The 21,689-nt window shown below is 41.8% G+C and overlaps 1 protein-coding gene and 1 long non-coding RNA gene across 6 annotated transcripts in view; one reads left to right on the forward strand and one right to left on the reverse strand.

The window, feature by feature from the left end:
* adamtsl7 (ADAMTS-like 7) overlaps positions 1-21,689 on the forward strand; it is a 573,773-nt gene that overhangs the window by 299,713 nt on the left and 252,371 nt on the right. The gene's annotated exons all lie outside the window — the stretch shown is intronic.
* LOC138757863 (uncharacterized) lies at positions 13,583-18,904 on the reverse strand. Its single transcript, XR_011353934.1, has 3 exons — positions 18,798-18,904; positions 16,664-17,326; positions 13,583-15,753 (listed from the first exon to the last, which is right to left on the reverse strand). It is a non-coding gene; the product is annotated as an uncharacterized lncRNA (long non-coding RNA).

The raw sequence follows: 21,689 nt of genomic DNA on the forward strand, positions 1-21,689 counted from the left end.
GAAGTTTCCTCTCACTTCGTCTGACTGCAAGTTTCCAACATTGAACCTCTTTCTGGGGGCTTTACTGTTCCTGGACTTTAGCTTGAAGTGAAAGTTTAGCTTGCAGCGAACAAGCCAGTGGTCAGTGTGGCATTCCGCGCTGGGCATGACCCTGGTGTGGAGCACACCTCGTTTGTCTCTTTCTCGCACCAGGACGTAGTCCAGGAGGTGCCAGTGTTTGGATCGGGGATGCATCCAGGTAGTCTTCAGGCTGTCCCTCTGTTGAAAAAGGGTGTTTGTAATGACTCAAAAACCAACAAGGTCGGGTCAGATACAGCAATGAGCTCTCTGAACCCTTCTCCATTAACAATGGCGTGAAGCAAGGCTGCGTTCTCACACCAACCCTCTTTTCAATCTTCTTCAGCGTGATGCTGAAACAAGCCATGAAAGACCTCAACAATGAAGACGCTGTTTACATCCGGTACCGCACGGATGGCGGTCTCTTCAATCTGAGGCGCCTGCAAGCTCACACCAAGACAAAAGAGCAACTTGTCCATGAACTACTCTTTGCAGACGATGCCGCTTTAGTTGCCCATTCAGAGCCAGCTCTTCAGCGCTTGACGTCCTGCTTTGCGGAAACTGCCAAAATGTTTGGCTTGGAAGTCAGCCTGAAGAAAACTGAGGTCCTCCATCAGCCAGCTCCCCACCATGACTACCAGCCCCCCCACATCTCCATGGGGCACACTGTACTCAAAACGTTCAACCAGTTTACCAATCTCGGCTGCACCATTTCATCGGATGCAAGGATCGACAACGAGATAGACAACAGACTCGTCAAGGCAAATAGCGCCTTTGGAAGACTACACAAAAGAGTCTGGAAAAACAACCAACTGAAAAACCTCACAAAGATAAGTGTATACAGAGCCGTTGTCATACCTACACTCCTGTTCGGCTCCGAATCTTGGGTCCTCTACCGGCATCACCTACGGTTCCTAGAACGCTTCCACCAGCGTTGTCTCCGCTCCATCCTCAAAATTCATTGGAGCGACTTCATCACCAACATCGAAGTACTCGAGATGGCAGAGGCCGACAGCATCGAATCCACGCTGCTGAAGATCCAACTGCGCTGGGTAGGTCACGTCTCCAGAATGGAGGACCATCACCTTCCCAAGATCGTGTTATATGGCGAGCTCTCCACTGGCCACCAAGGCAGAGAAGAAGAGGTACAAGGACTGCCTAAAGAAATCTCTTGGTGCCTGCCACATTGACCACCGCCAGTGGGCTGATCTCGCCTCAAACCGTGCATCTTGGCGCCTCACAGTTTGGCGGGCAGCAACCTCCTTTGAAGAAGACCGCAGAAGACAAAGGAGGTAAAACCCAACACCCAAGCCCAACCCACCAATTTTCCCTTGCAACTGCTGCAACCGTGTCTGCCTGTCCCGCGTCGGACTTGTCAGCCACAAACGAGCCTGCAGCTGACGTGGACATTACCCCTCCATAAATCTTCGTCCGCGAAGCCAAGCCAAAGAAGAAGAAGATAAAGGACACTGTTTGACCTGCTCATTTTCTCTAGCATAGTGTTTTAACTTCAACCAAGGTGTCTGCAGACTTTCATGTTTTCCTTTCCTTTTCCTTCACACCAAGAATGAACTTCTTCAAGTTGCATGGCCCTACTACCCTGCTGAATAAGAAAGTTTCAAATCAAAGCAAATAGCTTTTAGCAGGAAATCTATGTGGTGCTGTCGATCATGACCAGCCACGGAATTGAATTTCACTATGATCTGTTATCTCATAGTCAAGTTATTTGTGAGTAAGTGCTGCTTGATAGCACTGTCAAAGACTTTACTAATGATTGAGAGTAGACTGGTAGTTGTTCCGATTATATGTGTGCCCACCTCACTGACAAAAGGCAAAGGAGGAAAAACCCAACACCCAACCCCAACCCACCAATTTTCCCCTGCAGCCGCTGCAACCGTGTCTGCCTGTCCCGCGTCGGACTTGTCAGCCACCAACGAGCCTGCAGCTGACGTGGACTTTTTACCCCTTCCATAAATCTTCGTCCGCGAAGCCAAGCCAAAGAAAAGATGTGTGTCCTGCACTTTCTGGACAGGATGTTTCCACATTATCAATTTATCAGCTTGTTCTGGAGCACAAGTATTCCGTACTACAGCCAAGATTTTATTTTTTTTATTCTATTTATTTTTGGGACCTGGGTGTTGCTCGCTGGGCCATTATTTATTGCCCATCCTGAATTGCTTTAATGAAAATAGTCCTAACTGCCAAGAAGTTGAAGATGATAGGCCTTGTTTAACTGCTGTACTGCTGAAGAAAGAGCCTCTATGCCTTTGGGTAGGGAATTCTAGGATTTAGACCCAGTGACGACAAAAGATCACCAATCAGGATCTTGTGTGGCTTGGAGGAAAACTACCATCTGATGCATTTGAGGCCTAAGTCCATGACTTTGGGAAATGCTGCCAGAGTCACCAGGCTGAGTAACTTAAGTATATTTTTCACTACTCACTCTACACCCACGAATGTGTGGCCGGGCACAATTCCAATGCTATCTACAACTTTGCCGATGACACCACAGTTATTGGCAGAATCACAAATGGCAAAGGGAAGCACACAGGAGGGAGATGGATCAGCAATTTGAGTGGTGTTAGCGAAACCAAGGAGATGATTGTGGACTTCAGGAGGAAGTCTGGAGAACACAAACCAGTCCTCATCAAGGGCTTAGCTGTGGAGAGGGTCTGGAACTTCAAATGCCTGCGTGTCTACACTGGATCTTTCTTGGAGCTTCCATGTCGAAGAAGGCTCGCCAGCAGCTATACTTTGTGTGGTGTTAGAGAATATTCGGTATGTCACCAAATAACTTTCAAAAATTTCTCCAGCTGTACCATTCTTGCTGGTTTCATCACTCTGTAGTAGGGAGGTGCCAACGCTCAGGACAAAAAATAATGTCTCGAGGGTTGTTAAATCACCTGCGACATTACGGGCAGCTGTCTTCACTCCACCAAGGACATCTACAAGAGGTGGTGTCTTAAGAAACCAACTTCTATCCTAAAGGACTCCTACCATCCAGGCTAAGCCCTCTTCACTCTGCTACCATCAAGAAAAAGGTACAAGAGCCTAAAGACGAGCAACTAATGGCACAAGAATAGCTTCTTACCCTCTGTTATCAGATTCCTGAATGAACAATGAACCAGACACTGGTTAACTTTGACATTTTTGTGCACTATTTTTATTTATTTTTGTAAGGTGGTTATAATATGAATTTTTGCACTGTGATGCCGCCACAAAACAACAAATTTCATGACTTGTTCATGTCAATGAATTCTGATTCTGGGGTCAGCCATACTGGTGGTGGAGAAAATAAATGTTGAGCGTTGTGAATGGAATGCCATTAAAGCCAGCTGATTTTGCCTGGATTGCGTTGAGGTTCTTGATGCAGGAAAATTGAGAGGATTTTGTTATATTCCTAACTTAGGGAGTGAGTCACTGCCTGCCGAATACCCAGCTTGCTCCTGTTTGTTCTCATTGATTTCTGATCAATGTAACTCACCAAGATATTTACGGTGGGGGATTCAACTATGGTAATACTGTTGAATGTCAAGAGTAGGTGGTTAAACACTTTTGTTGGTGATGGTCATGCATTGTTGCATGAATATTATTTGACACTTTCAACCAATGCCTGAAAGTTGTCTGGGCCTTGCCACGTGCAGGAATTCACTTAACTAATGATCTTTCGTGGACACTCAACAGCTCCTCACTTGTCAAGAAGGCGCAACAGCGACTGCACTTCCTGAGAAGACTGAAACGGGTAAGGCTACCAGTCACCATTATGTCAACCTTCTGTAGGAGTTCTATCGAGAGCGTCCTGGCCGGCTACATCACAGTGTGGTACGGTTACTGCAGAGAAATTGATTGGAGGTCAATCCACAGGACTACCTCTCCCCATCGACGTGATCGACCGAAATTATTGTCTGAAGAGGGCGCACAAAATCATAGATGACCCCTTCCACCCTGCACACTGCTTATTTGCTCAAGGATCATAATTGGAATTGAACAATCAGCGAACAGCAGTCTGATGAACCAGTTTTTAAAAATTTGGATTGAGGACAATGCAGTATGTCATGTAGCAGGGTGGACAGACCTCCCAACACCTACAACCATCTTCCTTTGTATAAGTTGTGAATCCAATCATTGGAATATTTTTTGTTTGATGCCCAATGACTTCAGTTTTATCACTGCCACTTGATGCTATACTTAGTGAAATGCTGCCTTGATGTTAAAAGCTATCACTCTTACCTAACCTCTGCAATTTAGCTCCTAGGATGATACTTATACCAAGGTAATGATGTAGTTTTAGACTTTTATAGTCCTTATGAAACCCAACCTAGGCATCGGTGAGCAAGTTATTCATGAGATGGTGTCACCATTGGCACAGCTTCCATTGTTTTACTTATGATTTAAAATTGATTGATTGATTGGGCAGTAATAAGTCCAGCATTTTGTGAACAGGACACATGTAGCATACTGTTTGGTCAATTCTAGCTTAGCTAAAAAAGTACTGCTTATTCAGAAGGGCAGATCTTCAATGCTGCAGCTGAGGTGGTGTCTGGTCCCTTTGTCTTTTCTGTATCCATTTTTCCTATCTATCATATGGGCGGCACGATTGGCATACCGGTTAGCACAATGCCTTTACAGCGCGAGCAATCAGAGCCGGACGTGGGTTCGAATCCTGTGCTGTCTGTAAGGAGTTTGTAATTTCTCTCCGAGACTGTGTGGGTTTTCTCCAGGTGCTCCATTTTCCTCCCACCATTCAAAAAAGTTCCGAGGTGTAGGTTAAATTGGGCAGCACAGACTCATAGGGCTGAATCATTCTGTTACAGTGCTGTATGTCTAATTTTTTTTTAAATGTTTCTTAATGATATGAAGAAGCGATCTAAATGGCTGAATATTAGGTTTCTCCTGTGGAAATTGCTATAATCTAACAGATTTGCACTTTAAGTCAAGTTTCTTGTCATCTGATTGTACAAGTACAACCCGATGAAACAGTGTTCTCCTGTCCTTGGTGCAAAACATGCAGACACACAACCAGATATAACACACATACAGACAAATATATATATATATATATATATATATATATATATACATATATATTATATATATATCTATAAATGCAGGACAAGTATTTTATCTATAAAATAAATACATATCGTTTTGTACAAATGAGAGTCTCGGATGTTAGTGCAAGTAGTTCCTTTGGTCATTCAGCATTCTCACTGCCCGTGGGAAGAAGCTGATCCTCAACCTGGTGGTGCTGGCTCTGACACTCCTATTTCTCTTCCCTGATGGGCACAGCTGAAAGATGCTGTGTGCAGGGTGGAAGGGGTCATCAATGATTTTGTGCGCCCTCTTCAGACAATAATTCCGGTCGATCACGTCGATGGGGAGAGGTGGTCCTGTGGATCGACCTCCAATCAATTTCTCTGCAGCAATCGTACCACACTGTGATGCAGCCGGCCAGGAAGCTCTCGATAGGGCTCCTATAGAAGGTTGACATAATGATGACCAGTAGTTTTACCCGCTTCATTCTTCTCAGGAAGTGCAGTCACTGTTGCGCCTCCCTAACAAGTGAGGAGATGTTGAGTGTCCACAATAGATCACTAATTATGTGAATTCCTTGGACTTTGATGCTCTCCACTCTCTCTACTTCAAAATTGTTGATGTGGAGAATGTTGTTCCTGCTCCTCCTGAAGTTCACGATCATCTCCTTTGTCTCATCCACATTAAGACTCAGGTTGTTATTCTCGCACCATTTCATGAGATTTTCCACTTCTTCTCTGTAGTGCGACTCATCGTTGTTGGTGATGAGGCAACTACTGTTGCATCACCTGCAAATGTAATGACACTGATGGAGCTGGATCTGACGATGCCATCGTGGGTCAGTAGCATGAACAGGATTGGGCTGAGCACACAGCCCTGAGGTGCTCCAGTGATCAGCGTGATGTTGCTCAACATTCTGCTAATGACCCGGACAGACTGAGGTCTTTCCGTTAGGAAGTCCAGGATCCAATTTCAGAAAGGGATGTTGAGACCCATCAAGGATGGCTTCTCCACCAGCCTCTGGGGAATAATGTATTAAACACCGAGCTGAAGTCAATGAACAGCAGCCTGGCATATGAGGCTGGACATAGTTAGAAGACCTTCAGCCTTTTCTCCAGCACACACATGTCAGGCACACCTTCACTTACAGTGAGGATGCTCTTGGTGGTCCTTCCTTCTGTCATTCCTGCCTCATCATGGTGGGACTACAGAGTTTCAATATACTCTGATGGTTGTCAGAGTACATATTATTTTTTTCCCTGTTTAGCTCGCATGTAGAACTACTTTGCAGTATCTTTAGATTGGTACTTCATTGTTTTTAGACAAGGTCAATGTGAGGTCGTTGCCCATTCAGTTTTCTTCCTTGTCTTTTGAATGCGACAGAATTTCACCCAAACTTGTAATTTCTACCGTTCAGAGGACTAATGTATTTAAGAGTCAATCACATATCAGTCAGTACAGGCGAGGATGGGAGATTTCCTTTCCCATAGGACATTAGACAGCCAAGTAGATTTTTATGGCAATTAAGTGTTTTCATCTTAACAATTACTGAGATTAGTCCATGCTTTCATTTCCCCTCCAGATTATTAAATGAATTTAAACTTCATCAATGTTTTAGTGGAATTTGAACTTGGCTCTCTGGATTGTGTGCAATACACAAATCTGCTAGGGAAACTCAACAGGTCACATAGCATCTGTGGGAAGCTTCCTATGAAATGCTGCATGGCCTGCTGAGTTTCTCCAGCATTTCTGCATTTAACGCTTTCTATAGATTGCATGTCTTGATTAATATTTCAGCTGTGCCACCACTATTTTATCCATTGATCATTTGGGGTGAATCAAATTGGCTGAAGATTGACTTCTGTAACAATAGGAACTTCAGGATAACAGGAGCATGAGTATTCATGCAGTAATGATGCCTGAAGATTATGGCAAAAGATTCATCCTTGTATTTGGCACTTTCATTTTTTAAGATAATTTTTTAAAAAATTTTAATGATACAACATGGCAGAAGGCACTCCCAGCACTTGAAACCCGTGCCACCCAATTAACCTACCAATTGGTAGACCTCATGGTCGGCTTCTGGTTGTCCTTCATGCTGGCCTCCCCAATCACTCAGCATGGAATGTTTTTGGATATTATCTTCTGATATCCTTAATTAACTACCACCATTCAACACCAATGAAAGCCCTGGAACTGAATTTCAAAAACAGAGTTTTTCATGCCAAATATCACTTTATTGTATTCATTGTGCATGAAATTAGGGACAGATTTTTAACCTGTTAAAGCAAAAATTTAACAGCATAACGAAGAGTAGCTTTAAACTAATAGTGAAATGGGAAAAAAGGATGAGCAACATTTCAGGAAGTAGAGATGGGGAAAAGAGAATTGTAAATAATAGCCTCAGAAGAAAAATGTAACATAATTAATTTAGCTAAGACAAATCACCCAAGGCTCAAGGAGACTAAATATTACATGTTATAGAGAAAATAAAGGACAACACATTACTTATCAAGGAAGAGGTTTCAGCGTAAGAATGGAGATGTATTGCCAGTAATAATAAATAGAAAGGCATTTTAAAATTCTTAACCCCAGGAGGGAATTGTGTCAACAGAAGTCCAAAAGTCAACTGGAACTTGAGCTGCCATCCAATTTTGCCAGGTGTTAGCTCAGTCTTGGCTTCTTTTAGAGATGAAATTCTTCTGGAAATTGGGTGGGGGCTTCCCACCATCTAGCTATTTCTGCAAACATCATTAAAGGAATTAACATTAACATTAACATCATGCTGAAGAAATGACATTGTGTACACTCGATTCACCTCATCTGCTCACATCACTAAATTAATGCAGCTAATGGGATAATTCTTGTGGAATTGAAGTTCCAGCACAATTAAATACCTTTGTTGAAAAGGACAATTTCCACTTTGCACTAATTTCTCAAAGTTAATTTTGTTCTAGCCTTCAACCCATACTCGCTTCTTGATTCTAGTGTCTCCTGAGCTTCAGATTATGCTTCAATGCTTTCAGTTGCCTTTACAGCTTTATTTTTCTGTTGGCCATGAATCTATTCCTTCTGGGCTGAGGTCCATTTCCTGCTCCTTCTGGGAATTTCCTTTTGGGAAACTTTTCTGTGAAATCTACATCCTGGTGTCTGTCCTGTTGATTATACTAAGCTGCCTGTCTGCCTGGCACAATTTTTTAACTCAGTGCTGAGCTAACTCTGATTTGTTTCTTTAAGGTGACTTGTTCTGGGGATGTGAGTGCTTGACCAACTCGTACACTAGAAAACATTTTGGTAGAGATCAGTTTCCAATAGTCATGTTTTCAATGGCACCTTATGAAGAGAAAGTGTGACAGGAACCAGATCCTATATTCTCTCATGGGATGGCATTTGCATGCATTATCTCAAATTTCACTTTTGAAGATGGTTGTTATGGTGATCTCCACCTCTCCCACTTTGATCGTACACATTTGAACCCAGTGCTGTTGGCCAGGTGGCTTCCAAGACTTCAGCCTAGTGATGATGTTCTAAACTGCAATGCACTTCCAAGTGATGATGGTGTTGGTCTTGGCAAACAATGTCTGCTTTTCCTGTCCCCTGTGCAGGTTGGGGGGGGGGGGGGGCCTTTGTAGATGGTCTGCACTTAGCCATGGTGGGCTGATATGGTGTGACTTCAAAACTGGCTCAGAATTACACTGCCAGAGATGAAAAACTGAAGGCACTCAGGGGTCTTGCACCAGAATGGAGAATTGATGCAGAAAATACGGAATTTAGCACTGACCCTCACAAGTCACCGTGAGGTTCATTGGTGGTGGAAGAAATGATGCCATGGCTGGTGGATGAGGAATCAGTCAAACAAATACTTTTATTCTGGTTGCTGTTGAAGTTCACGAGTGTTGGAGATAAACCGGGCAAGTGGAACATCACATGTGATTTATAAATGAAAAATAGACATAGGGAATCAATGAATTGAGCCCCTTGCCACAGGATCCCCAGCCTCAAGATTGCTCTTATAGCCACTACATTTATGGGACTGGGCCTGTTACATTTTTAGAATTAGAGAGAAGTACAGCGTAGAAGCAGTTCTTTAAACCCACCTGAGTCCATGCCAATTATCAACCACCATCCATATGCACTAATACTACATTAATCCTACTGTTTATTCTCCTCATGTTCCCAACTGTCCCCAGATACTACCACTTGCATACATTCTAGTAACAAATTATAGAAGCTAATTAACCTACCAATCCACACTTCTTTGGTATGTGGGAGGAAATCCACATGGTCACAAGGGAGTATGAGCAAATTCTGCAATGACAGTACATGAGTCAATGTTGAACCTGTGTCCATGGCACTGTAAGGCAGCGATTCTACAAGATGCACCACTGTTCTACACCATTTGGTCTGCAGTGATCTCACTAGGACATTGAAGAGGGAGATTCAGCAATATTAATTCTTAAATCTTTGTCCGCGAAGCCAAGCCAAAGAATTCTTAAAAAGGAGGCAATGGTTAGACTCTTGCTTGTTAAAGATGATCATTGCTTAGCATTTCATCAACTGATGAATCAGTTCAAGATGAATGAGTCTTGAAATTGCCATGAGGAACTCCTAGGACAGTGTTACATCGCTGAGATGTGTGTCCTTTGTTCACCCCAGTATGTTCCTTTACACCATGAATAGCTCCAGCCAGTGGTGAATTTTACCTCAATTCCAATTTCTTTCAATTTTATCAGGACATCTTTTTACCAGGGACGTACACTACCCTAGCTTATTTTCTCACTACCCAGAATTTTTACAACAACCTTTATAGTCATTATTACCAATGCCTGCTTTTTTATTTTAATTCCATACTTATTTTGTTAAATGACGTATCAACAACAGCTTCCATTTTATTTGCAGCAGCCAAGGTAATAAAGAATTATTTGGTGAAAGAATACTTGTACTCAAAATGGGAACAGGTTTCAAAGAGTGGGCTAATTTGTTGAGCAAGTGAAAATTAATTTATTTCTGTAAAAGCATACCATTTTCAATGTAGCAATAATTAAAAGTTGACACTTGATGGAATGAAGGGGCCATAAAGGAAAGCAATTCCATGTCATGCCTGCTTAATAATTGTTGAAGAAAAGAATAAGAGTGCTTGTATTCCAAAAATGTAAATGGGACAACAAGACTCCAAGTCATGAAAACATTTTGTGGAACTGTTTGCCAAAGTATAATATTTTAACAAGCGAATTGCATCCAATGTTTCTTGCAACTGCAATCGGATAGCCAAGTTCCAAGTTATGCAAGTTCAATATTCCTTATGGGAGGTATCGATTCTTATAGCTTTCCCATGACATTGCTTCAACTATAGAAAAACATCCATATTGTATATGAACAAGTGGAAGGTGTTGACACCAGTGCCTGGCATAATATTGTTGGATTCATCCAAAGAGCAACATGATGACATACTTCAAAAGACACTTAAAATTACTTGAAGAGACAAGCCAAAACTTTAATAAAGGCAAATATGTGTTTCAAGTCATCGAGCTGTCATTTCTTGGTGGAATCATTACTGGTAAAAGCATTAGAAAGCATAATGTGAAAATCTTAGATGTTGGATAACTGCCACAACTACAGAAAACTTACCGAGACTGATATTGATACTTACCAAAAGAGCAATTTCTGACCTCGGGTCCAATTGTAATCAAACTCAACTTTTACCACAAATGCTAACACCTATCCCAGCCCCATCCTCAGTTCCTCACAACCTGGACATGTCACATCACATTCAACAACAGCAATAAAACAACTTAATGTTTAGTACTTCCCACCCCCAGAATTAAAAGACTTGCTTATTGCTTCCAGTGTCACTCTACCTATCAATCCCATTTCTCTCACTCAAACACACTACAACAATGTTTTTGCAGTCTGGCTGTCTTTTTAGCTCCGTCCCATAGTGTGGTTAGAAAAAGAGATTCTTCCAAGACTCAATCACACAATCTCCTCATTGCAATCATGAGGATTTTTCACCTCATATTGCACGCAGACCGGGAGGGCAGCTAATAGGAAGGATCCAGCAATTTGAAGTCCTTTCCAAGTGATGATACAGAAGCAAAAGAGACTGATTGCAACGAAAGAGTTCCACAAGTTAATCTGTTACTTAGTCCTTGTTCTTGTTGCTTTTCTTTTGGCCTCACTGATTCACTGTATTTGGTTGAGTCAATAAATGTATGGGCCAACCTCCAAGTTTAGAGGAATATAAAAAATATCAGGTCCTGACCAAAAATGCTGACTGACCATTTCTCTCCATGGATTATGTCTAACCTACTTAGTCCATCCAAAGTCTCTCTGTTTACTCTTAGATCCCACATCTGCAGCTCTTGTGTTTATCTAACATTAAAAAAAAACTTCCCATCCAAATTTCAAGAGAAGACAGCCCTCCTCATGTCCTTGACAGCACTATTTCTTTTTTGCTCTCTTTGGATATGAAGAGCTTGTAATATTCAGAATTTGTCATTTGTTATTACAGACACATTTAATTCTTTGTTAAATGTAGTTGTTAAATCCAATGATGCTCTAAATGGACTCAACTAGGAACCAAACTATCCAGGCTTCTCTGAGAAACCTGATTCCTTTCCACCTTTTTCCAGTGCCTTTTCATGTGTGAAGAATTTCTTCACCATTCATCAGTGACTTCTTTCCACGTGTTTTATCAAGAAAAAAAAGGTATTCCACCTTTCCAGCCTCTTCTTTGCTAGAATTCTAGGCAATCAAGAATTAGGAATACATGGCTCATGATTTATGTAGCGAATCATATTTTGAAAGTGACTAAACAGCTATTTTTGAGTATAAACAAGAGTTCTTCTTATGTGGGAAACCTGCATGGTTTTATCAAAGAGCCCTGTCAGAAAGTTGCTGTAGTCTACAGATTTCTAAACAGGATTGACATACAAAAAGATAATTTAACAGTGAGCATGTGGTGAATGTAGCAGAAAGAAAACCTCTAATTACCAGCCTGTCCAGATGTTAGTAATACTGGCAAAAACAGAATTATAAGAGTTTGTACATAAGTACAGTTCTGCCTTTGGAATGCCAGGCAGCAATTCCAAGAATGTGCCCAGCAGACTCAATATAAGTCACGTTAAGCAGAAATATAAATCTTCATTAGAAGTGTCACACATGCCATTCCATATAATGGTCTCCAGTGACAAAGCACTCTCTTGGATTGAGCAACACTCTCAACAGAAAGTTCTAATTTATCCAACAGTTATTTTCTTGCAGTTTTGTTTATATCCCCAGTGTTGTTTTCTGAATATAGTGCACAAAACTTTGAATGGCTATTAACTCTGTTTAAATTGGCAGAGGACAGTCAGATGCCTCTTTAATCTGGTAAAGCACTCTCGCTCTCTTTCCCACTGTGCCACTTCAAAGTACATAAAACAGACAAGTTTAAGATAAAGTTATTTAATAATTGTCTTGATTTTTAAAGCTGTGGTATCACATTTTCTTTCGAACGAAGTCCAATGACATATTGACATCATTGAATGGATTACATCATTTTATTTTTGCAATTTAAGCTGGTCAATATATATTGACATTCTCCCGAGTACATTTACTGATCACCTGTAAAATGTACAAGTGAACATTAATCAAACTGACACTCCAGTGCATGACAAGCCCCTGGCACATGCAGCCCTTGTAAAGAAAAATACTTTGATTCCAAGCATTACATTTTTGGGGAAGTGACGACAAGCTCATCCACAACACTGGCTGTTAGAGAAGAAAGAGAAACACTTGTTACCTTGTAGAAATCATATTTGAAGGGTCAATAACCTGCCCTCAGTTGCTGTCGAAGATGCTGGAAGGAAATAATCGAAGATGTTACTTGTGAGGTTGCTTCTGAAGTGTAGCTTTTCGACAATTAAGGTTGAGAAGCTATGTTTAAGAATGCAACAGAAGTTAAATTCATTATCTCTTAAAGTAAGGTTTATTTAAATACTTCAATGTCCAGCCAATACTAACTTTACTATTGATTGGCTGGAAGCACTAGCAGGGAGCCAATAGTGCTTAGCTGCAGTTAAAGCCAGGTTTTCTGCTATTTAGCCTGCATCTCTTAAGGTAGACATGCACTGTAGCTGGCAGGCTTTCTAAAATCAAAGCTGTCCTGGGAAAATGAAGAATGAAGAAACATGGGAAAGAGGGGTTGCACAGTTTACAGAAGTATCACTGGAGGCCTTGGAAAAGAAGTAGAAAGGAAAAGAGAAAGGTCCTGTCTAGCAAGGGCCCAAAGGCCCTCCAGACACAGATGGAGCAGATAATGCTGGATGTTGGTTCTAAGAGTCAAAGCCCAATGGATGCAAAGCAGTAAGAACTTTGGTGACTTTACATGAGTAAAGACATGCCGGTAGGGTAAATGACCATTGTAACTTACCCCCTCGATGTAGATCAGTGGCAAATGACTCAAAGGAGAGCTGATGATATATGAGGGAGAATAAGTTGAAACCTGGTTAAGATAAAAAAGGAGAGGGGTATAGATGACACTTTCCTTATTCTAATATATCCTATTTTCAAAGTATCATCTTCCAAAGGGTGAGCTGCAATATCCTGAATTTAGATCTCTTTAATCCAACAAATCATACTCTGTGGTTGTGACTTTATGTAGCTTTAATTTTTGATAAAACAGATAAACATTTTGCATCGCTTCGCATTAAGACTTTCATAATGATGAATAACAAAGTAATTACTGTCTTAATAGATATACTAATGATATATAGAGATATAAAAAGCTTTTAAAGAGATGCACAATGGTATTTAAAGAGATACACAAACTTTAAAGAAAAATTTATCGTGCTCACACTTCGTTCACATCTTGTCAAAAAATGAGTAAGCCACTATCCTGGGTGGATATTATGACATATTACATCATAGTCACTATGGTAAAACTACAAACAATAGTTATCTTAAAGAGACAAGCACAAAATTAATTAAGAATCAAAACACAAGATTTTAACCTTTACAACGGGGAGTGGGACTGATAGGGTTGCTCTACTGTCAGCCAGCATAGGCCTAATGGGCTAAAAAGCCTCCTATGTCAAGGTCAGTGAATGGATTTTCAAACATCATTTAGATGTACCTCTAACATCAGCATGGACATAACTCCATTTGGTAGCTCCTGCAATTTAGCCAGGAACAACTTGAAGATGCTAAAGATGAATGCACACCATCAACTAATTTCAACTCAATGGAAAATTGAGAAAATGGTTGATTTAATCAGACATCAGGCACAAGAATAGAAGGAAAGCTGTGACAGGGTCTGGCTCATTAGAGGGCAAATTTGAACATTGGTGCTGCAACAAGGATTTTGATGGAACTGAAGAAAGTTGGTAGGTATGGACAGTGAAATAGTTAGTGCTTTGAAGAGCCTGTCAGAAAGCATACATTAAATCTCCAGAAATTGTTCAGTACTAATATCGTACAAATATTTGCAGAGTCTGGAACTCAGCCTTTCCAATGCCATTAGTAAACGTGTCCCAGCTGCGATGCTTTGCCAAATAGTTGATGTCTCAACTTCCACTGCAACACAAGTGGTGGATACCCATATCAGAGTTCACATGCAAGCCTCATTCCACTGCCGTGCAAGATTAGTTTGCTGCCGTGTGAGTGCAGAATGGTGGTTGGGTATTGTAATGCATGAAAATGTTTGCATGATTCTCACCACTGACCAGTGAGTTACTAGGATTTTTGAAGCAGGCCTCCAGGGGAATGGCAGTTTTACCTGTCACATAGCCAGCCTAGACCACTGATGCTCATATCAAAATGGTGCAATCTGCATTTGAGGCCAGAGCCTGATCAAAATTATTATTAATTGTGCAGGGACATTGCATCAGAGGAGTAGGATAGATAAACACACATAGGAAGTAAGCATCAGAAAAGTTTCCAAGGATGATTCGATGGTTTTAGAAGCAATATAACATTATTGACTTTATAAATTAGTTTGAAATTTTAGTGTGACTGAGGGTAGGTGCTATTCATGGCTTAACCAGACAGAGATGGACTCCCTACTCTCCATTGCTCGCCATCTAGCTGGAGACATGCCCTATCATGGCACCAAAGTTGTGTAGCAAGCAGCAGACCATCACAAAGTGTATCTTATCAGGTAGGGCAGAGATCTCCAAGGCTGCTCCAGGACACAGAAAGAATAATGTAACATGAACAGTCACCTGCTCCAAAACAGCGCCAAATATCATTGGATATTTGCTGCTAATATGTGCATATAACTCATACGAAAGTCATCAGATATCTCAGAACAGTACAGCTCTGTTACTTATCATCCTCTGTTGGTTTGCTAAATGCAGCAATTTTTGCAGTTGAAGATGTTTTGACTGCTGCCATAACAACTGGGCATTGATCTGCAGGATTCTCCCCTATGGTCTTCAGTACATTATTAGATTGAAAGAAGTCTGATCTTTTCCAGCCTCAATATAAGGCACAATGTGTATACAAGATAAATCAGTGAAAATGCAGCCAATTTCATTTGGTATATTTTACTGCCGAAAATCCATCTGAACTCATATTGCTTCCACTTACTACCATCTTGCAAGAACAAGCAAAGTGTGGAGCGCTCTTGAATCAAGAGTTTCATTGCCCTTCTGGCCTAGTGCAAATATCTCTTGTTCTAGCCTGAAAGGAGACAAACATATTTTTAGTTGATTACAACACAGAAAGAGGCTGTTTAGCCCATATAACCATATAACCACTTATAGCACAGAACAGGCCAGTTCGGCCCTACTAGTCCATGCCGTAACAAATTCCCACCCTCCTAGTCCCACTGACGAGCACCCAGTCCATACCCCTCCAGTCCTCTCCTCTCCATGTAACTATCCCGTCTTTCCTTAAATGTAACCAATGATCCCGCCTCAACCATGTCTGCCGGAAGCTCATTCCACATCCCTACCACCCTTTGCGTAAAGAAATTTCCTCTCATGTTCCCCTTATAATTTTCCCCCTTCAATCTTAAGCCCATTTGTCAATTTCATCTTCAGCTTCCAGTGAAGCAGCCCCTTTCCCTACCTCCATACTTCTCTGCAGCTTTCCAGCTGAGACTCTCTCACATATGTCCATAATTTCCCCTTTGATTCTTTTATGGTTACCAATTGTCCTATCTCCATGTCTTTGGGATATTGGAGAAAGCCAGAGGGCAGAAGGCTGCCACTCGACAGTACAGTTGTTGGCCTGCTCTGAAGGTGTTGCTGTGACTGAAGGAGATGGCAGATTTTAACAAGGGAGTCCTTTTGGAAGTTTAAAATTCAAGATTTTTTTGTCATGTCACAAAACAGAAAATATAATATAGAAAATTTCCTTTGATCTACTGCAAGGCAGACAAAGATTTGCCTGGTGTCCCTTACAGTCTGAGAAAGAGAAGCAAAAAGAGTCACCCCAGAGTCATTGAGTGTCCATGGATACACATCCCGCACTCCCTCAACAATCGCAGCTACACAGACTTTTCTCCAAACCATTGGCAACCCAAGCTCCAGATCCAAACCTCCTACACAATCACCCTCGGCACCCTCTCGCATTTCAGTTCCGATACCTGGCATCCCTTCAGCCAGTCTCCAGCTGTCTGCAGCCTGGTGCGGGTCCTTTGATCTTGCTGACTGTGTTCTTGAGCCTTCAGACCACCTCGCTGGTCCTCCGCCGTGGTCACTATCCTTTGGGTCTTCTCCTCTACTCCTTCTCAAAAGGGGAGAGGGTGGTCCCTCCCCGTTTTCCTGGTCCCCTGCTCCTCTGGTTCCCCCGAGTCTGCAATGCCTCATGACTTCTGCCAAACATAGGCATCGCCATCTTGGACCCAGAACCCGTGGTCGGAGGATTTTAAAATGAACCACTGTCAGTTCCTTTAACGGGCTATTTAAAGCCTGTACAGAGCCGAAGGCAGTCAGACGCGGTGGGGGTGGGGGGGGGGGTTGGTCATTGTGGGACAGCGCTGTATCTCTGCTCCCCACGCTCCACAGGTCCACACCAGTAGCAGCACTGTGGTTACAGCCATCTCACTCCTTTTCACTGAGATTCCTGTCAGTCACTTCCTCTGGATCTGAGGAAGACGTGGGATCCTGCTGAGAACCAGTGTTTCCAATCTTCCCCTTTTTCTTCCTCATTTCTCCTTTAACATCCTGCTGTGTTGGTTCTTTACTCATTCTACTGGTCTGGCTGCATTCCAAGGCAATGCCTGCTGATGTATCATGTGGAGGTACATCTGAATCATATAAAAAAAGGAGTGAAACACAAAGGTCTGCAACGCTGTGATTGTAGTAAAAACACAAATACTGGAGGAACTCAGCAGATCTCACAGCATTCAGAGAAGGTAATGATATATAGTCATGTTTTGAGTCTGAGCCCTTCTACAATGTATGAGGAAAAAGCAGACGGGCACCTGAATTAAATGTAAGGGCAGGATGAGGAGAAGAGACCAACAGATGTCAGAAGTCAATTGGTATGGCTAGGAGGACAGGGCAGAGGAAAGGTGAGAATTGATTGGGGGAGGGGAGTCTGGCTCTGTGAATGTAGAGCTGGGGGAAGAGAGAGACAGAGCAAAAGGAAATTAGACCCAGGGATAGAGAGACTAACAGAAACCAGAGAAGTCAATGTTAATGCCATCCGGTTGGAGGGTGCCCAGGCAGAATATGAAGTGTTGTGTCTCCATTGTGCAGGTTGGCAGTGTATGAGACCATGGAAAGACATGTCACCAAGGGAATTGAAATGGATGGCTACTGGGGGAGCCCCGCTATTGCAGCAGACAGAGCCAAGGTGCTCAACGAAGCAATCTCCCAGTCTGCATCCAGTCTCTCTGATGTAGAGGAGACCATAATAGGATACTGGATACAGTAGATGATCTTGCAGATTCGCAAGTGAAATGTTGCTTCACTGTTTGGAGCCCGAGTGTGGAAAGAGAGGAGGTGTGGGCGCAGGTGTGGGCGCTAGTGGAGCATCTCCTGTGATCACAGGGATAGGTGCCAAGGGAGCAATTGGTAGGAAGGGAGGAGTGGACGAGGAAGTGATGGAGGGAGCGGTCCCTGCAGAAGACAGTGAAGGGAAGAGAGGGAATATGTGTCTAGTGGTGGGATCAGGTTGTAGGTGACAAAAATGATGGAGGATGATAAGCTGAATGCAGAGGGTGGTGGGGATGGTCGATGAGGACAAGGGTATCCTGTCCTTGCAGGCAGAGGGGGCCAGGGCAGATGTGCAGGTAATGGAGAATGTATATGAGGGCCAAGTTGATGGTAGTAGAGGGGAAGCCACATTTTTTGAGGGAGGACATCTCTGATGATCTGGCATGGAAGACCTTGTTCTAGGAACAGACGCGACAGAGACGGAAGAATTGAGAGAACAGAATGGAATCCTTACAGGGGTCAGGTTGTGAAGAGGTGTACTTGAGGTAGCTGTGGGAGTTGGTGGGTTTGTAGAAGATATCTGTCGAGTTTGTCTCCCAAGATGGAGATAGAGAGATCAAAAAAGGGGAGAATGTTGCTAGAAATTAACCAAGTCAAGGTCAGGGTGGAAATTGGCAGCAAATTGGTAAAGATTGATGAGCTCATCCTGGGTGCATGAGGCAGCACCAAAGCAACAGAGGAAAAGTTGAGGAGCCTTGCCTGTGTAGGCTTGTAGCATGGAATTCTCCACCTAGCCAACAAAATGGCTGGCATAGCCAGGGCCATGTGGGTACTCACGGTCATCCCTTTCACTTGGAGAAAGTAGAATGAGTCAAAGGAGAAGTTTTTGATAGTGAGGACAAGTTCTTTCAGCCATAGTGGTAGTGGAGGGGGACTGGTTGCATCTGTTGACGAGAAAGAAACAAAGGTCTTTGAGGGCTTTGAATTGTGGGTCAGCAAAACATTTCAGTACCCACCACACAACTCCTTCCTATCTTTTGTAACTTGAAATAATGAAAGAAAACAACAAGAATTATAACCACAACCAGAAAAAGATCAACAGCTAATAGCGTTTTGTCCCTTTAAATACTGTGATGGTTCCTTTAAAGGACCATGGAAATGATAGCTAGAGGACTAAGCTCCAAAGTAGCAGGACAGGAGTCAAATCAGTATTGCATACCAATTAACATCTTGACATGCTTGGTACATTGAAGGAAAGCCTGCACTGTAAATGAAGTCTCCATGCAGTGTTTTGGTATTTTGGAACATTAAAGCAGGCACTGCAGAGTCCCGTTGCAGAACATCCATGTATTGTACGTACTATGAGAATGTGACCAGTGCTTTCAGTGATGATCCAGCCAGAATTTGTTGGCTTAGTAAGAGGTACTGTTTTTGTTTAGGCACAGTGGCACATCAGCGGCTCCTGTCTCTTATTTTGCCTGTGAATAAGAGATATACAAATGTTGCGAGTTTGGCTCCACTGTTTGTTGGACAACTGTATTCTTGGCACAGTGGAGTAATCACAGAACAAAGCTTTGCTTTGGTCATTACATGGTGAATAAAATGCATTAGTCATCAACTTCTTTCTTTTCTTGCATCCAATGTAATCTGGAACAATTGTTTGTCAATGGTCTTACCACAGTCGCATATTAAAAAGTTTTTCATGTAATTGATGTGATCTAAGATCATAGATTGAATGCCCTATTTTTATTTTTGTTCTCATTCCTGCAGGTCCCCAACTGAATCTCACATACAGTCCCACTTTTATTGGTCAACATTGTTCTTCCTTTTTTACAGATCTAAATTATTAATCCTTTTGGAACTTCTGTTACATTCCTCTGAAAGAAGCGGAATGTTGGTTTAATTTAAAATGGAAACTTAAACTGCTGGAAGCACTCAGTGGAGTCTGTCACCATCTGGAGAGAGTACATACCGGGTGTAACCTCTCATCAGAGTGGGTCGATTTTAATGAAGAAGTTTAGCCGAACCATATTTGTTCGATTCCTTTTTTCCTAATTCACCTGGCAGTGCCTTTGCACTGAAATCAGAACATTGTAAATTCTTACTGTTTGGAACAGATAGATCGAATCAACTATGAATATCTGTTTTTTAGCATCTTCTCATCCCTTTCCCAATGTTTGTGTACTGTGAATGAAGCTCAATAAATAGTGTAGATAATGTTTTTCTCTCAGTAAAAATCATCAGATTTCAGTTGTGCCATTTGATGAATGCTCGGATTTACTCAGAGCAGGTTCAATTCAGAACTGTCCACACACTGCGACTCTCACTATATTGTTTGTGTGGTTGGCTACTTTCTATTTTACATTTCTAGCAAAGCAATTGAAATATGAGTCGAAAAAGTCAGCTGCTTCGTACCCAGTTGCTTTGAAGGGAATGAATTGCCTATAGTTTCCCTTCATCCATTCCTGTTCTTTGTCTTTGTTGTTTTGGAAAGTGGACTAGGTGTTTCTATTGGGACAGTTAAAAATTGTGGGAGGTGTGTCTCTTTGTGAGGGGGTGGGAAGGTTACCTTGCAGTTTTTAGAAGCTGATATTGCTGTTCCTCCCACTACCGCAGTGTTAAAAGCCTACAGGCATCTAAAATTGGCATCATTTATATTGCACAGGCTTTCTGCTGCAGTCTCCCTCAGCTTTTCCTAACAGAGAGCTTGCTTCCTTGATGGTTGCTACTGCCAATGCAAATCAGTAAGATACAGTGAAGTGTATTATGACTGTGAGAATGAAGGCTACTGCTGGAATCTCCCTCACTGTGCTGTTGGAAACTTTGTTAATTTGTTTTAAACCTTGTGTGTCACTACCTCCAAATTTCAGTTTTATGAGAGAGGTAAGTGGTGAGATAGACTATTACTTAACTGTCCATGCAATTACTGTTTTATTTCTAATAAGGCATAATGGCAACAGGAAAGAGGTTACACTTCTAGAAGGAATAAGTGGTCTGAGTTATAAAACTTTCAGCTGAAAAGTATTTTTCAAATTGTTGAAACTGTAGTTAAAAGTATTTTGTTGCTGGAAGTAATAATGATTCCTCTTTCAGATTCAGTCAGTAGAATGTGATTGCAGCTGCCTGTTTGTATTTAATTAATTTTGTTTTAAATCAACAGAAAGGTGAAGAATAAATGAGACAAATGCAGAGCAGCAGATAGCATGAGGCTGGTTGATTGGACATTGTTTGGAATGTTGCTTTGATTGAGCCCTTCAGAAATAGCCTTTTTCATTTTAAGGAATGTAACGAAGTTTCAACTAATTTTCAATATTTGAGCAAAGCAGTGACATAGTATCGATCACAGAGAGCGAGCAATTGAAAATAATTAATTGCTTTTAAATTTGCACAAGCTGCAGTTTGACCTCATCTGGTCAATTACCTTTTCTCCTTTCTGAACAATACTGAGCTTCTTGTACATTATGAGTCTTAAACAGTTACTGACCTGCTGGGAGCTATTGCGTAGGAGTGCTTAAAGTTCAGCCTTTTTCTGTAACCCTCTTGATTTTTTAGTTTACTGATTCTCTTGAAACGTGTTTAATTTGACAGAATCTCTGTTACCAACAATTGTAGGGACCAATTGAAATATTGCTGTATACTATCCCTACCCTGTCATATACAATATAGTAAATTTAGTTTTCTTGAGATCCCTTTTACAAGGTAACAGCTCCTCTTCCAACTTCTGTCTTT

Source organism: Narcine bancroftii, chromosome 3 (assembly GCF_036971445.1).
Source record: "Narcine bancroftii isolate sNarBan1 chromosome 3, sNarBan1.hap1, whole genome shotgun sequence".
Lineage (NCBI taxonomy): Eukaryota > Metazoa > Chordata > Chondrichthyes > Torpediniformes > Narcinidae > Narcine > Narcine bancroftii.